Below are 10,327 nucleotides of genomic sequence, written 5' to 3'. Positions count from 1 at the left end.
TTCTACTCTTGGCACAAGTATCTTTACAGTTTTTCTATCCCTTTCGTATACTTTCAGGGACTGTATTACTCATGACTCCCAGTAAGGCAGAATGCAAGTTTGAAATGTCATCCCTCCCAGGAACTCCAGAGATGTCTGAGATTCAGGCAGGATACTCTACAGAGACCGTCGGTATCAGTTCCAAGGGCTTAGCAAAGTCCTACAAAGTAGATGTCTTAATATAACAGAAGTGTATTCCCTCACTGTTCTGGAGGCCAGAAGTCTCACAGCATGGTGTCAGCAGCCTAGGTTTCTTCTGAAGGCTCTAGGGGTGAACCTATTCTTGCCTCTCTGCTCTGGCAGCTGCTGGCAAACCTTGGCATTCCTTGGCTTGTGGTTGCATCACTCCCATTTCCACCTCTGTAGGCGTGTGGTGGTAACTGTGTTCCCTCTGTGTTCTCTCCTTTTCTAAGGACATCAGGTATTGGATTTAGAGCCCGTTCTGATTTAGGATGTTCACCTAAACTTCACTAAATCAATTACATTGGCAAAGACCCTATTTCTAAATAAGATCACATTCTGAGGTTCCAGGTGGATATGGATCTTGAGGAGACTCTCTCTGACCCAGTAGAATCTCAGCACAGCATGGTCTCTCTCACAAGTTTAGCTGAAGCCGCAAAGCTGTTGACACAGGTGACCATGTCCTCCCACTGAGGCATCAGACATGTCCTCTCAGAAATTATTTGGAAGAAGCTGAAATTGTCCATTGTTCTCTCCAGCATCCTGAAGTAAACTATTCAACAGCTATTCACCTCCATGAGCATACCAGCTCTACAATACCACCGAGGTCAGCAAGAGTTGGCCAGGTGTTATGGCAGGTGTCTGTAGTCCCAGCTACTGGGGAAGCTGAAGCAGGAGAATTGTTTGAGCTGAGGAGTTTGGGGCTGCAGTGAGCTGTGATGATGCTACTGGACTCTAGCCCTGGCCACCTCCCACTAAGGGATCACTTGCCTGCCCTCAGGTTCCCTGGGGCCAAACATGTGCCTGGAGTGGCAGGGAAAGTATCTGGCCAGAGCAGAGCCTTGAGCATCTGCAGCCCTCATGGTGCCAGATGGTGGCCAAAATCTTTAAAATATTTAAAATTCTGGGGTGGGCACCTGTGGCTCAAAGGAGTAGGGCGCCAGCCCCATATGCCGGAGGTGGCAGGTTCAAACCCAGCCCTGGCCAAAAACTGCAAAAAAATATTTAAATGCTAATCCCATATCTGGGAAGTTAATTCTGAAGTGATTTATAAATGTAAGAAATTTATTTATACAGATATATGTTTTAGTATAATAAATATACTATTGCAACAAAAAATGGAAACAATGCTTTTTGTCATTTAAACTCTTTTCAAGCTGAAGTAGCAGAAAAGATTATCAAGTTTTAAAGTATACCCTAGGTATTATAACATCTTTCTTTCATTAGTTTACAAATTATATTAATTTCGCCTTAATAAAGTGTCTGCATTCTTTACTCTTCAGTCTTTCCTCCTCAATAAAACTCCTTAGTTCAGGCTTTATTGTTTGTTTTTTTCTGGAACTCTCAGCCATCTGTTTTCTACAGTACTATGAGAATTTTCCTTCTGAAACTGAAATCTACACTTAATACACTCTTCTTAAATTCTTGTGTGGTTCATTTTATGCCAGTTCCCAACTTCTTTCCCAGGCTGTGAAGAGGCCTTTAGCGTGAACTATGAAACCTTGGACATTCTGCCCCAAATCACATTCCCTGTAGCCTTTGCTGCAAAATCCCCAACCCCTTCCCAACCCCATCCACCCAGTGTTCTGCAGAACAGAATCCTGGTTTTCCGTAGTACTTTCACTTGTATTTTCAGAGGTTTTATTCTCAGCCAGATGTGTTTTTCCCCTTTCTCTTCTCATTTGGCCTACTTGATCATTAAGAATCTTTTCAAATGCCATTTTTGCAAAGTCTTTCCGGATTCCTCTATGTATGATTTACAATGTTCTACACTTTTAAGTCACTATATATTTTATTAGAATAGTTAGATGTTTTTGTTATAGAAAACTAGGAACATTTACTGCAATCTTTTTATTAAATCATAGCTGTGTACATTAATGCAATCATGAGGTACAATGTGCTGGTTTTATATACAATTTTAAATGCTTTCGTCAAACTGGTCAACATAGTCTTCATGACATTTTCTTAGTTGTTGTGTTAAGACGTTTATATTCTACACCTAGTAAATTTCACATGTACCCTTGTAAGATCCACCATAGGTGTGGACCCACTAATTACTCTCTCTCCACCCATCCTCTCCCCTTCCCTCCCTCTCCCCTTTCCCTTTCTTCTTGGGCTATAATTGGGTTATAGCTCTTATAAGAAAGCTATACAGTGGTTTCATAGTAAGACTGAATACATTGGATACTTTTTCTTCTATTCTTGAGATACTTTGCTAAGAAGAATATGTTTCAGCTCCATCCATGTAAATATGTAACAGGTAAAGTCTCCATCTTTCTTTAAGGCTGTGTAATATTCCATGGTGTACATATACCACAATTTACTGATCCATTGATGGGTCGATGGGCACTTGGGCTTCTTCCATGACTTAGAAATTATGAATTGGGCTGTAATGAACATTCTGATACATATATCTTTGTTATAATGTGATTTTTGGTCTTCTGGATATATACCTAGAAGAGGAATTGTAGGATTGAATGGCGGGTGTATTTTTAGTTCTCTAAATGTTCTCCAAACATCTTTCCAAAAAGGAACATATTAGTTTGCATTCCCACCAGCAGTGTAGAAGTGTTCCCTTTTCTCCACATCCATGCCAACATCTCTGGTTTTGGGATTTTGTGATATGGGTAATCTTACTGGAGTGAGATGATATCTCAAAGTGGTTTTGATTTGCATTTCTCTGATGATTAAGGCTGATGAGCATTTTTCCATATGTCTGTAGGCCGTGTGCCTGTCTTGTTCAGAGAAGTTTCTCTTCATGATGATGAATTTTATTTGCTTTGCATTTATGTAGCTGTGTTCACATGGACTCAACATATTTTGTTGTGTTGTTCACAAACACATGTATTATTCCATGATATATATTACCCCATGTTTGTTGCTCACTATGCTTAAATATGCTGTGTAACTCCCCCAGATTCTTGTCAGTGAAACATTTTTGGTATTTTCAAATTGGGTCATTTGAGAAGAATTTGCTGACAAAGGGACTATTTATAAACACAGGATAGGGTGTCAGGGATAGTGCAACATCCATGAGTTATAAACAGTGGGGGTTGGGATATATCATTATCCTTAGGCTTCAAAGGGCAAAAGAAAGAGGCATTATTGGACCCTAGGGAGATTGAGCTGTGTGAGGGGGCTCACCTGGCAAGCTCTTTCACCTTTATGTAAAAGTCATAGCCAGTCTGAGGGATAGGCGAGAAGACGGGGTGGGGGGAACAATCGGAAGACAGCTGGCATACTTCAGTGATGGGCGACTGCTTATTTGTTGTTTTTTGCCACTTTATTAATGTACATATTTGCATAAATCTTTATCCAAATCTTGAATATTTAGGATTCTTTCTTTAGGAAAAATCTCCAAGGCAAAGTTACTGGGCCAAGGGTTAGATACATTCTTAAGAGTGCATGCTAACACTATCAGATGCTTTGCTTCTCCAAAAGATTGTATACATTCATCCTCCAACCAGAAAACTATGAAGCATCTCTTTCATTATATCCTAAACCCTGGGGAATGTAATACTCAGAAAAAGCGTTCTGACAACTAGCATGAAGGAAAGGGTGAGTGCGATTGGTTCAGCTGGGAGGAGAGTTGCCAGTCTAGAGGTAGAAGAAGACAGACAAAGCCAAAAAACTCAAAGAAATAGGAATTAAAAGATGTGATGGGAGGCTTTGCCTGGTTAAGATCCCGATACCAGGGATCATTGTATACTTTTAAATGGCTTTTTGAGTTAGGCTCCCAGGCGGAAACAGAAAGCAGAATCCAGGTCAGTAATTGAGGCCTGCAGGGCAGGTTTTAAGGAAGGGAATAAGTGACAATTTGGACTTCTGGGACTTGTAATAGTGGGGAGCCTTTCGTACTCCAGTTTGAGTAGACAAATAACAGAGGCAGTATTTCAGGAGACAAATACATATACACAGACACACAGGGAGGGGGGACTGTGTAAATAGGAAAAAGGGAGTCAGTGGGTGGAATAACACGGAGAAAGCAGGGTCAATACATGCCCTGTTTCTATTTGTTCTTATCCTCCTAGCTCCTGTCAGTGCCCCCTCCATGAGCCAAAACCCAGCAGAAGCCAGAGGCAAAGTATACCTTTAATGCAATACACTGGGCAGTCCTGGGGGCACAGAGAGGGCAGAGGGGAACTCGGAGGGCAAATGGAAAATATCCTTAATGCAGCCTGTGTACTTAACATTGTCTTTTATTTTAAATTAAGCATGTTTAAACATACATAGTTAAAAGGGTAAATGAATATTTAATAAGTCGTAAATGTTATTGCTTAGATTTCTAAAAGGATAGCAGCGCTCACTGTTTAGCTTTTAAAAAGAGATCAAATAGGCAAGGGAGAGGAGATCGGCTTTATCAAGACAGCCATAATCCATCCTGACAAGGTTAGCAAAAGAAACATTAAAATTGCTCCTTAGTCGAAACTTCACATATCTGACTAATTATGAAGTGTTTATACTGTTGGTAACCAATGTCCCTTTCCTCCCAAATATACATCTCATTTTTTTGCTCAGACTTTCTGAATCGTCTTGGTTGCCTGGGAAACACAAGTCTCAGAATCAAATATAAAGAAAGAATATGAAGAAAGAGGAAAAAAAGAGAAGCTACTGCGTGGTTCTGAAACATCATGGTGAAGACTAGCAAATTAGTAGTCAATAGGCCAAATGTGGCCGGTAAGCTCTTTTTAGACCCGTATAGTGTCAACCCATAAGGTGCTTTAAAATAATTAATGCATTGTTTGCTAAGTTGCTAAGAAAATCAGATTTTATAAAACCCTAGTTTTAGGTTTTCATATACAATCAGGATATGTGGCACAAATGGGCTGCATTTCTGCAAGGTGAAGACCTGGAGCTGCTTATCTTCCACCCTCTGAAAAAAGAGGCTTTCCAGTTTTCCACAGTCCTCACCACTCTCTGTTGCTCCTCAAGAGTCAGTTACTGTTTTTCATTGTTACTGCTTTTCATCTACCGAGGCTAGGTTCCCTCGTAAGTGTTATTATACATGCCCCAGTCATGGGCATTTAAGTTTTGGATCCCTGCATTAGTGTCTTAAGGACAAAGAGAGGAGTGCCCAGTCTGATTCTTCATTTCCTTAGGATCAACTCAGAATTTAACATCAATGCAGCAGGAACTACATTATGGCCAATAGGACATGGCATAACCAAAATCACTAATCTCCCTAATTCCTTTTCCCTCAGAGCGATTGCCTGTTACCTTTTCCGTGTCCCAGTCCTTACCTCTTTCCATTAGTCCTCTTTTCTCTGTATTTTACTTGGCTTGCAGGAAGGAATTTCAAATTCTAACAGCCTCTGTCTTGTTAAAGTGGATTTATTTTTATAAAACTGAAAGTTTCCTTTCATTTGAGAGCTCTCTTTTTCTTGATGTTCAATTAACCTGGAATCCGTCAGAATACATTTTCCCTATTGTTCCTTGATCAGACTGATATTTTCTGATTTTCAGAATGTATTATTTAATTGCATTATTGATTCTCCTGAGGAAAAAACTTTCATTTCTACTTGTGAATAAATTTCACCAAACCCTGTTATGACACCTGTTTTTAACTTACTCCTTGGCCTCTCCTAGCAATGGCTGATGCTCATTACCTACCATCCCTATTTTTTAATCGAAAAACGTCCTGTAGTCCCAGACTTTGCCCAGTTGCTTTTAGGTCTTGAAACCAAATAAGAATCATATGGCTCTCTATTCTGGACACTGAGGTCAGTATTCCATGCTTAAGAGATGATGTACATAAAACTGAGCCAAAGATAATTTTGTTATTTTCAGAAAATGTTCAGCAAGACATTAGATCTAGTACCTTTGAGAAACCATTAAAAATACTCTTTAGGAGATTAGAAATGTTAGAAGGTAACAAGCATTTGGAGGGCTTCTTTAAAGTATATTAGATATTCTGTTTGATAGAAAAAATTATTTTTCTACAGAAGGGAGAAAAATGACAACTTGATGCATTCATGTCCTACAGCTTTTCTTTAGAAGGATATCGGAGCTTGAAAAATCATTCCAAAAACCTTGCTCTGTTTTGGCAAAATGGCATTCGTGATCAGTTTAGGAATGCAGGAGAAAAAGGAATATATTCTGCCGAAAATAATTTAGAAACAGCATGAGGAATTTCAGATGAAGATATCTAAAAAGCAGTTGGAAATACAGGTCTGAAACTTAGAAAGAAGCCTAGATTTTAGAGTGAAAATATGAGCCATCCTTGATACTTTCCAGACACCTCTTGGATAGTTGTTCCTTAAGTACATCTTATGTGCCATGGTCAATGCTGGGCATTTGTTATTTATTTTGTCTTCTAGTCTTCAAAAGTAATCAGACCTCTATACTATCATTATCATCATTATTTTTGAGGAGGAAATGGAGCCTCAAGATATAAAATAACATGCACAGATCACATTGCAATAGAAGACTTAGGATTTAAACTCAGGCTGTATGACTTGTCATCATCTTAAACAATGTATATCTATGTAAATTACTTGGTTTAGGTTGACACTCCATTAGAAAAAGTCTAAAAATTTTGAGTGAGTTTTTAATATCTCTCTCAGTTAATTAATGAAAATTATAGTAAATAGAGCCAATTTTATTGATGGAAAGGTACACAGCAGACCAAGCCCATCATGCCAAAATTGGTTGTTTTGCATTCACTAAATGGTACCACTCACTGGCTTAACTAAAATCAGTTAACTCTTAGAGTTTGCTTCTGTCCCCAGTAAGTACAAAAGAATGAAGAAAAACTCTAGCTCACATCATTTCCTTACAAGAATATGGCAGACTAAGTTCAGGGGAGCCTGTAGGGCAAAACTTTCTCATGAGTGAGGTGGAACGCAGGGTTGGCAGAATCACCCATCAGGATTTTCCAACTTCACCCTCTAGACTTCCCCAATGCCCTGCTCTGTGACCTAGCCTGAGATGTGTTAGGAGTCATAATCTTCAGATGAAGGAACTGAAGCTGTTGGCCCTAATGCTTGCAAAAATTATAATTTTGTAATGTGGGTTATTCTCACTGGTGGTTTTGATTTGCATTTCTCTGATGATTAGAGACAATGAGCATTACAGAGTCCCAAAGTTGCAGATGCTGGCACAGTTATGGAAAGAAGGGGACACTTTTCCATAGTTTGGCAGGATTGCAAACTAATATGGGCTCTTTGGAAAGAAGTATGCAGAATCCTCAAGGAACTCAAAATAGACCTTCCATTTGATACTGCAATTTCATTGGTAGGCATCTACCCAGAAGGAAACAAAATTGTTTCATTCTAAGGATATTTGTACTAGATTGTTTATTGCAGCTCAATTTACAATTGGCAAGATGCAGAATCAACCCAAGTGTCCTTCATCCCATGAATGGATTAATAAACTGTGGTATATGTATATATCCATGGAATACCATTCAGCCATAAAAAGATGGAGGCTGTACATCTTTTGTATTAACCTGGGTAGAGTTGGAGAACATTCTTCTTAGTAAAGTATCACAAAAAAGAAAAAAAAAAGCAAGTATCCAGTGTACTCAATACTAACATAAAGTCTGTAGAGAAGCAAATACAAGCCCACCTAGGAGAGAAACTCAACTAATAAGTTGGAGAAAGAGGGAGGAAAGGGGAGGAGAGTGGGGAATTGGCTCTCACCTACCAGGCACAATGTAAGGGTACATGGCACAGCCCCTGGGGAAGGGACACAACTACAACAGGGACTTTACCCAACAAACAGAAATAATGTAACCTAATTGTTTATAACCTTATATTAACCTGAAATTAGAAAAATAAAGACTCACAGCTGATACTATTATATAACAAGGACCACTGCTCTGATGAATCTTAACTACACATTTAAAAGCCTAATCTAAAGAAAAAAAAATCAAAATTTTAAAAATCAGAATCACCAGACTTGGCAAATGAGGATTGGTATTTGAAAAAAAAAAAAAAAAAAAAAACTTGCCATGGTATTGTGGTTTGTAGCCATAGTTGAGCACCACCTCCTCAACTGTTTTAGTCTATTCAGGCTGTTTTAACAAAAAGACTACATAATTTACAAACAACAGAAATTTACTTCCCACAGTTATGGAGCCTAATGAATGCATGATGAAGGTGCTAGCAGATTCGGTGTCTGGTGAGGGCTCATTTCTCATAGATGGCACACTCTGGCCCTGCCCTCACATGGTGGCAGGGCAGAAAAAGGGCTCCCTCAAGCCTCTTGTATAAGGGCGCTTATCCCATTCATGGGAACCCTCATGACCTAACCACCTGCCAAAGGCCCCATCTCTTAATACGATCACATTGGGGATTAGATTTCAATGTAGGAATTTCAGAGGGATGCAAACATTCTGACTTTAGCACCAGGCAAGCTGAAAGTCCTCATGGATAATCCTGACATTCTAATCCTCTCTTTTACCCTGAACACACACTATTTCTTCAGCTCCTGATTTGGAACCCTTGACCTACATGATGACAAAGTAAGTCATGGGTAAGAACTGAGTACCCCACTGCTGTAGACCAGATCTGGGTTAGAGTCTCTCCATCATGGCATACTTAGGTTTGATAATTTTTTGGTGTTGGGGAGGGGCTGTGCTGCAAACTGTAGGATGTTAATCAGCATCTCTAGTCTCTACCCATTAGATAACAGTTGCTCCCCTCCCCCCAGGTGGGACAACCATTACATGTCTCTAGACTTTGCCAAATGGTCTGTGGGGAGCAAAATAATTCCTGGTTGAAAACCGCAGATCTGAGCAATCAGGACCCAGCAACTTGGTCTTGGCTGTGGGTGGATCTGGATGGACAGAATAAGAAATTCTTAAATACAAAATGGAATGCATGAAGGTTTATGTGGGACCTTACATTTTATCTGAAGGGGTTGTAGAAGTGTTCGGAATTTGTTCTGGTTATCTATTGCTGCATAATAAACCACTGTAAAACTTAGTGGCTTAGAACAGTGACAGCATGAATTTTATTCTCAAATTCAAAATGTGACTAAGATTGAGTGAAAGAGCTTGTCTTTGGTCTTCTGGGGTGGTCTAAAAGCTGGGAGCTGGAATCATCTAAAGACTTCTTCACTCACATGTCTGTTGGCTAATGACCGGCTGTCGATGGGTGTTTCAACTGGAGCTAAGGCTGAAAGCCCAACATGTGGCCTTTTCATGTGGCTGCCTGGCTTACCCACAGTGTGGTGGCTGGAATCCTAGGGCATCCCAAGCCAGCCAGGTGGAAGCCGTTTCACATTTTATGAGTTGGTCTTAGAAGTCACAAAACATTATTTCCACGGTAATCAAAAGCGTTCCCAGATCCCAGAAGAGATAATATCAGCCCCTTTATTTGATGGAGATCTGTCAATGTCACCTTATAGGAAGAGCGTATAGGATGGCATGTAGGGGGGACAATCAGTCATGTTTGAAAAATCTAATCTATCACAAAGCTGAAAAAGTAGATCATTTTGATGACTTACGTGGAGTCTAGCATAATGCAATCTAAAGATTGTTCAAAGGAACACTTGTAACAATCAACTGGAGAATACTTGCTTCAAATGCCAATTTCTTGACTGTCCTTGCAAGGATTTTCATTTGGCAAGTCAGGCAAGAGCATCTGGCATTTGATTTTTTAATATGCCCCCGAACTTTTTATTCATGATAAGAATGTTTTTGTCTTTATACTAATGCTTTCATCATTGGCACATTTTTGTCACACATTTCCACAGTTTCCTTCATGAAACAAGGTGGTGATAAAGAGATCGCATTGAGTAATGTAGTTATTTGGAAAAGCTATTTCAAACATTGCCTTTGGATTGTAACATGCACATGTTATTTGTCAAAAGACACTTTGAAAATAGTGTTGCTGATTTGGGGTTTTGTGGACATTTGATTTGTTTTCGTTTCCACGCCTTGTCAAAATGAAAAAAGAAAAGAGATAACATTCTAGTCCGAGACAAAAACTTTGGATCTTTTTTTAGTCTAGCTTTATTGTTAAACTTTGTATGTGTTCATGCTGCCTTGGAAAATTACACTTTAGACATCAAAAGAAAGATCAACATTTATAATGATGGAGCTAAAGTTGCATCACAAAGATCATTTATAGAAACTTAAAATTAGAATGTGTATAGCAATATC

The sequence above is a fragment of the Otolemur garnettii genome, unplaced genomic scaffold (assembly GCF_000181295.1).
Source record: "Otolemur garnettii isolate 467f Iridium unplaced genomic scaffold, OtoGar3 scaffold00028, whole genome shotgun sequence".
Classification (NCBI taxonomy): Eukaryota; Metazoa; Chordata; class Mammalia; order Primates; family Galagidae; genus Otolemur; species Otolemur garnettii.
This window is presented reverse-complemented; position numbering follows the sequence as displayed.